Raw genomic sequence first — 7,346 nt, 5'->3', positions numbered from 1 at the left:
TATATTCTTCCTTCCCATCCACTAAATCCTAATTGTTTATCTAAAAAAAATATCTTAATTAAAGTTCTGTCAACACTTGTCCGATGTTTAGTTGAATAATCTTTTTTAAATAGGATATACATGTCATCCGTGCAATCAATTGTCTCAATCCTTTTATTCCCAAATAGACTGCATTTAGTTGAGAAGGGAAAAAAAAAAGTTAAAGCCAGTAACATATGCGTACATCCCCATTAAATTTCCGTGTCAGGTCACTAAACATTTACCATTAACTTCATGACATTAAATGTTTTCATGATACAGCATCTGACGTGAATACGGTGTTTTTTTCTGGAAGACTTTGCTGTTTTTCCTGGATTTTTCTGTTGCGTGTGGTCACTTTAAGATATTTCTTGTTCGTGTTTTTGTTTTGTTGCGGTTGCACCCGAGTCAAGGGCCGCATGGCTCACAGGGCTACACCTAATACATGAAACTGAAAAATAACGAAGCAGTGAACATCATCGTAACAGGAGATGCCTTTAGAATATCCACATGAACAAACATGAACACTGTCGTATTGGGAAGCAAGCTGCCAATAGGGGGCAATGCCGCAAATACATTTAGAAGCCTAAGTCGTAGGTGTGTGTGTGTACAAATATACAGTGGAAATTATTTGTGTATTCAGTTTTCAAATTCACGCGAGAAAATATGCGTTAAGGAATTGAGAAAACACAATGAAAAATGGTTTGAATTAGATGTAGCCAGAGGTCACAGCACTGGGTCGGCAATACTGAGATCGTGGGTTTAAATCCAGGCAGCTCGTCTGTGATTAAACCGGCTTCTCAAGAGTAGGGAGCTCATGGTCTCAGCCCAGCCACCAACAACTGCACAACCCTCCCCCCACCTCAACATGTGGATCTGTGCTATTGCTAAATGCTCTCGGATTGCCAGCAAAACATTGACCTTCACTCACAGCGGGCAGGACAGATGGGAAGGTACCAACTTCTACTGTGTGGGGCAGAGGTCAGTTGAAGGAATCCAGAAGTAGCTTTGTAGTGTCCACTTCTGTGGACCGTTCTCTAACACCAAGGGTCGCGCTGCCCTGAGAGATATCCGAACGAAGGCTTCTTCTCTCATGATGGTGACGCAGACAACACAGTCGGTGGAAAATAGTGAGGGGGGAAATGAAAGCCAAAGTATACAAGACTGTAAATCACGCTGCACAAATTGCAGGGCAATGTGCAATCTATGCGACCCCATTCACCGACCCCACGTGTGAAATATAATTTATTCAAAGCAGAAAACGTGTCAAGTAATTTTTTTTACGAAATGTACACCATGTGGAAATACATGATATGATAAGTAGATCTCTCCCCCCCCCCCCCCACCTAAAAAAATATTTAAAAGTCAGCACTTTCCTGGTCAATTGCGATACACACACACAAACTACTGTTGATGTATGCACATCATGCACCACAATGTACATACGCCTTACAAGCTATGTTATCCATTTATTGCCCAGAGCTAAATTTCACAGGTTTTAGCCTTCCCAACCAATTGCCATCTCGTAATTCTATTCTTGGGGGATGGAGAGATGGCACGCGGTGGTTAACAAACTGCGCTATGAGCCTGGCGAACCTTAGTTCGATTCCAGGCCATGGCTAACATCAAGCAGTGAGGGGTATCTCAACGAGTCTTGGGCCACTTCCCCTTCACAACCCACGACGTGGTGAACTATGCTCAAACAACTGGCACATGATTGAAGTAGCATGGAGGGGGGGGGAGACCATTATCCAGCCGTGTCTCTTTGACCCTCTGGGGAATTTCACTTGAAGCGAGACGACGCTTCTGCACATCGTTATAATCACGTTTCTGTAAAGCCTAGCAAAGGACAACCACGGGGAACGATGCAAATACACGTGCACCTCCGATGAGCAGCGGTTGGCTATGTAGGGTGCGATCGAAGTTCAGCATACTCTTTGGTTCTTTCGATGAAGTCACGTAGAAAGAAAATAAATTAAATAATAGAGTACTACCGAAAATTACCGAAAGAACCAAAGAGTAATTCCTGCAGTCACGAAAGCTTCAAATCAAGTTCAGCATACATAGGTATGTACGTACATGTTCGCCGAGCAATCCAGCTTTGAATAAAACACACCTGGCCCCATAGCTAGGCCTGGCACCAATCGATATAGGCTACTGGGATCATCTGACGGTATTATACAAGTGTAATAATGACAATAGAGCCTGCATGCGGTGTGAGTGGACTAGTGGCCAAGGGAGGTAATGACAGGGGAGTCAGCCTGCAGTGCGAATTCCCTAGTGGCCACGGGAGGTAATGACAGGGGAGTCAGTTGTAATTGCGAAGGGACTGGTGGCTACGGGAATGTTCGAGAAAGGAGCGTGGCCAGGTGACGGGAGAGGCCGGTGGAATCTGCTGGTGGAGAGAGCGTCCAGAGTCGGTGAGAATGATCGAGAAGGGGGGCGTGGCCTCGTGTTGGTATATAAAAGGGAGATGCGCGGGAGACTCGGGGCTGTTGCAGTGGGGATCTCCGCCTGATGTCAAGCGAACGTGTCTTCAATAAAGTGCCATCTCAAGAGAAGTGTGTCAAGTCGTCGTTACACAGGTGTGACACCACTGCAAGGCTGTTTATTTCGTTGTCATTCCCCCGCACCTTCGATTAGCACGCTTGGCTTTGTACGGTGCAAAAGAAGTTCAACATACATGCAAATACATACTGGATATTTCGGCTTAGTTTTTTCTTTTCTTCAAACTATCTTCCACTAATTTTACGGTAAAGTAATTATTGCACAACGGTTACGTACAAATACATTCCTGCGGAGGGAGCTGGTAGGAACGTTGGGTTGCTTGGTCAATGGCCAGGGTCAACGGCAGCGTGGTGTATTCCGCAAATATGCCCGACTGTGAGGGCGGGCACAATCCGGCGTGAGTAGGTTAAACGTTGAGTTTTATAAGGGCACCACGGGGTGACCAGCCCCTCCCCACCCAGCCACACCCCTCCCACCCCCCACCCAGCCCCACCCTCCCCACCCAGCCCCTCCCCCCACCCAGCCCCTCCCTCCCCACCCAGCCCCTCCCTGCACGACGGACACAATAATCCCCTGTGGGCTGGTGTAACCAGGAGGTTCCTACCAGTAAAATTCCTACGTATATTCGTGTCACGTAAAGTCCATTGTCAATCGACTGCTGGGTGAAGGCCTCCTCGAGCCATGTAGGTCATAGCGACTGTTTGTCGAGGCTTCGTCGTGTTGATCAATGCAAGGCAAAGGTCGCGGGTTCATGGAACCCGTTCAGGGATCCCTCGCCGTCCGTGTCTGCCGTGAAACGGGAATAGAACTCGGCTTTCCAGGCTCGCAGGGCGGTTGCGATAACCACGTCGCCACACCCGTCACTGACACATCCCCGGCAGGTATTGCTACGACATTTCATGTTTTGGGCCATAATGGGCAGCCGAGTTATTGAAATAATTATTTGCAGAGCGGGGTCACATTTTAAATTGTGCCACTGCGCACTTTGTACCAGAATGCAGTCACGTGCAAGGTGTGAAAGTGCAAGTTGTTTGTGTTTCATTAATGTTTAGCCGGCCTTTCAGAATGGCCGGAAAGCATTTTTATTCATAGCCTGAGCAGTTTGGATAGGGTCAGGTTATTTAATTTTTCCAGTGGCACCATTAACTGTGTGTGTGCGCGCGTAGTTTGTTCCCAAGGTATGCACCAAGGGCTTATATTTGTAAGGTGGGCTCATTTACGTGGTCACACAACATTTCATGGTTAAATAACAATAAATGTAGTTTTTTGCAGATTGGTGAAAATTTACGGAGGATGCATTTATTTCTTGTTTGCAAAAAGAAGAAAAGGTGCAAATAATGTTGATGTGTCGTTCACATAGATCAAGGCAGACAGCTTCAGGATTGTAACGAAGCGTTAGTGTGTTCCCTATGTTTCCACTAAAATTGGAGACCCTGTAGATTCAGAGACAGTTCTTTCAGCCACATTGCTTCACGAACCTGGAATAATATACAATAGCTTATTTTACATTTAACAACCATCAGCTCTCTATCAGTTGTCGATGGCAAAACCGTATTAATTAAATGCACTAAGAATTCAAATCCTTCCGATCATTGCCTTCTGCCTCATAGTCTACACATGAATTACATTTACTGATTATATCTTCATTACATTTAAGATTGGTGTAAATGTAATCTCAATGTAATCTCATCATATTTACTGATGTTAATGTTATCTATTGTAAAAGGCTCAGACTCCTCGACTGTAAATGATTACAAATCGACAATGATATAGGGTTATTTTGGGTTTAATCACATAAATATAAATGTGTCGTTAAACCCGCCACCACCCGACACAGCCAACTAGTAAGGTTTGTCACGTAAACAGAACATTCCAATTCGTTACTAGTACTGCACACCGATGTGTTGGAGAGCAAATCCACAGCATTTACAATAGGAGTACGGATTCCTGCAGTCACGTAAGCTTCAAATCAATCTGAGTGCGACGTTTCGCCGGTAATTGCAACTAGCTTCATCAGGCGATAGCCAGATTTGTTTAACGGGTTTAACGACACTTTATATTTACGCGATCTAACCCCAAAACACCCTATATTATGGATGATAATGGTCGCGAAAGCCTACGTGTTATTACAAATCAAGTTTGCCAAAGTGTTGGTAGCAGGGAGGGAAAGAGATGGCAATAGCAGACAAAAACAGACTGTACCGTCACTCATTCCGTTCCGTGTGTAACATTGGTTTAAAGTTTAACATTGACTGTGTTGTCCCTCCCTCCCTCCCCCCTCTGTGTGTGTGTGCGCCCCCGTTTAAACAAAGTCACGCTCCCAGGATTGAGTTGCTGAAGCGTCTCTCTTTTCTTGTACCGTACCGGCTGTTGTTTTTAGAACTCAGGTCTCTCGTTAAAACATAAACATTTGCAGTCTCTCCCTGGTCTCAGAAGCTGATTATAAAGACCTCTATCAGTAACTTCACGGCGGCTAATACTCTGTATCTTGCTCTGCTGCGGGGTATTTTTGTACACGTTTTATTTTGCACGTGACCGACAAAGCCATAGACTTTCATGGTTAAAAATGACTCGTACAATTGATTTGATCACAATGGGAAGTCAGTATATATCGATGCATTGTGTAACAACAACAATATACAGCTTAAGGCAAACTCTTTTAAACTAGCGTGCTGCATAATGTAACGTACGCGCGAGTATTTTGTAAGAGGAAGCACATTTCTTTTTTTTTAAACACTAAGTAAAGAAAGGCACATTTTTCACTCCATGTCCACGTGTGAAGGGACTACTACGTTCTGATATCAACTCGACTCCATCACCAATGGATTCACGTCTATCTGTTTCCACACTCACATTAACTGCGTCCCCCCCCCCCCCCCCCCAATTACTGCCACTGTTTTGCTCACACGAGCAAAATATTTTTGTTTAAATTAGTTTGGAAACTCAATCGTGTAAATGCACCAAAAATAACGTTTAAACATAATTTAAACATTGTTTCGCTCAAAAACAGGATGACTGTTCATTTATTAAATGTGTTTATGAGACGAGGAAAAAGGAACACTATATATCGCTGATTTATTTACATATAATGAAATCATTTGTCCCACTTCTAACACGGAAACCGCATTGCGCGTGATAAGGATTCTGACTACTGCAGCGAACGCATCAGTGCCGTTTTTTTTCTTTTCCCAAAACAGCAATCGAGCAAAAGTCGCAAATGTCATTTAAAAAAACACTCACTTTTAAGCATTTTCTCCAAAACCCACGCGCAGCTCTGCCAAGCTGAAGCAGAAAACAGTCAAACGACTCCGTTCACACGTGACCGTCCCCCGCCCTGCCAGGGTGTGTGGAGGAGTTTGCGTGGCGAGGGGACTTCAGGAATCTGGTCTCTGGGTTGATCCAACCGGAATACAGTCAGCTGCGATAAACCCAACATCTGGATGCACGCTCGCTCTTTTGCCGCTTTTGCTGTCAGCTGTAGTTGATGTGCAGCGGCCGAGCGCAAACACGTGGTTGCTCAATTGCTTCATTCGTGTTTTGCCACTCCGCGGAGTTGCATGCAATTTCAAGTTAAAGCACAGATTTCAACTTACAGAACTCCTCTTGTCCATAACCTCATCATTAAAAAAAAACATTCTCAGCTGCTCGTGAAGGAGGGCAACTCTCTTCAACTTCCCATTTTCTGAACATATTTGTGTTAACGCAGACAGATCACTGGTGAGCACCAGACACAATTGTAGCCACCGGCGACTGACGTTGACTGTGGGTGACAATAGACAAAGATCCCCCATATAGCCTTAACATACTGTTGGGGCAAGTGCTATTAGCGTGTTGGGGCAAGTGCTATTAGCGAGGAGCACCGATGAAGACCAAGGCGGCACACGAGGGGGGTGGTTGGCCAACGCCACGGCGAGCCGCCTTTGTCGCCTCCCCAGTTGCGATGTTTACACCCCACAGCAGGTAATCATTTGAGGCTGAGTCGATCTAGGGGAGGTCCAGGATCGCTTTTAGATAATCGTCGCTGGTGTTGGCCGTGAGCGGGAGCCGCTACACTATCGCTCGCCCGACTCTAGGCGTCGACTTTAACACACAAGTTAAAAGACACCAATTATAACGTAGTCAGTTTTGTGCAGCGACTGATAAACAATGACCTCCTATCTATGGACTACATATCTATAAAAGGGACATCGTCCCTGAGCCCACACCAGATATTTCACTTGTCTGTACCATCGAAGGTGACGCAACTCCGAGCGGTTCCCATTTATCGACGCAGCCAACAACAGTGGAGATGTGGTGGAATTTATAATGAGCGAGGTTACCGAGTAATGAACTCTCGCTAGCCATAGAAATCAATTGGCACGACTAAAGTGTCTGCTCTGGCCCATGGCCTGGAGGTAGGAGGTAACTGTTTAATCCCCCTAAAAATATATTGTACAGGTTAATGCCAACACGTTTAGCCAGTGTTTCTTATGCAGTCACAGTTTAGTGATCGACATTTTATATTTGTATGACTGCAATGTTATTTTGGGAAACTAATTTTGCATTGTTTAGTGGAACATCATGGGTAATAACATATATAAACAAACCTCCGTTCTGTCTCCACATTCAATAAAATATGTTGTAGTCTATTGCCTATTGGCCTACTCGCTTTCCAGATCAATATCAGCAAGCAGCATTTGTTTAAGCAAGCACATTCTGGAAAAGTTTTTAACATTATGGATCTCATCAGCGGAGTCAGGCTTGTTAAACATATTCTGATTATGGTTGCCGGATGTGATTGGCATGTACCATGCCTAAATGATGGGGCCCGCTTTAATGCA

This window comes from Lampetra fluviatilis, chromosome 18, assembly GCF_964198595.1.
Source record: "Lampetra fluviatilis chromosome 18, kcLamFluv1.1, whole genome shotgun sequence".
Classification (NCBI taxonomy): Eukaryota; Metazoa; Chordata; class Hyperoartia; order Petromyzontiformes; family Petromyzontidae; genus Lampetra; species Lampetra fluviatilis.
The sequence above is the reverse complement of the archived record's forward strand: the minus strand, read 5'-3'. Positions refer to the sequence as shown.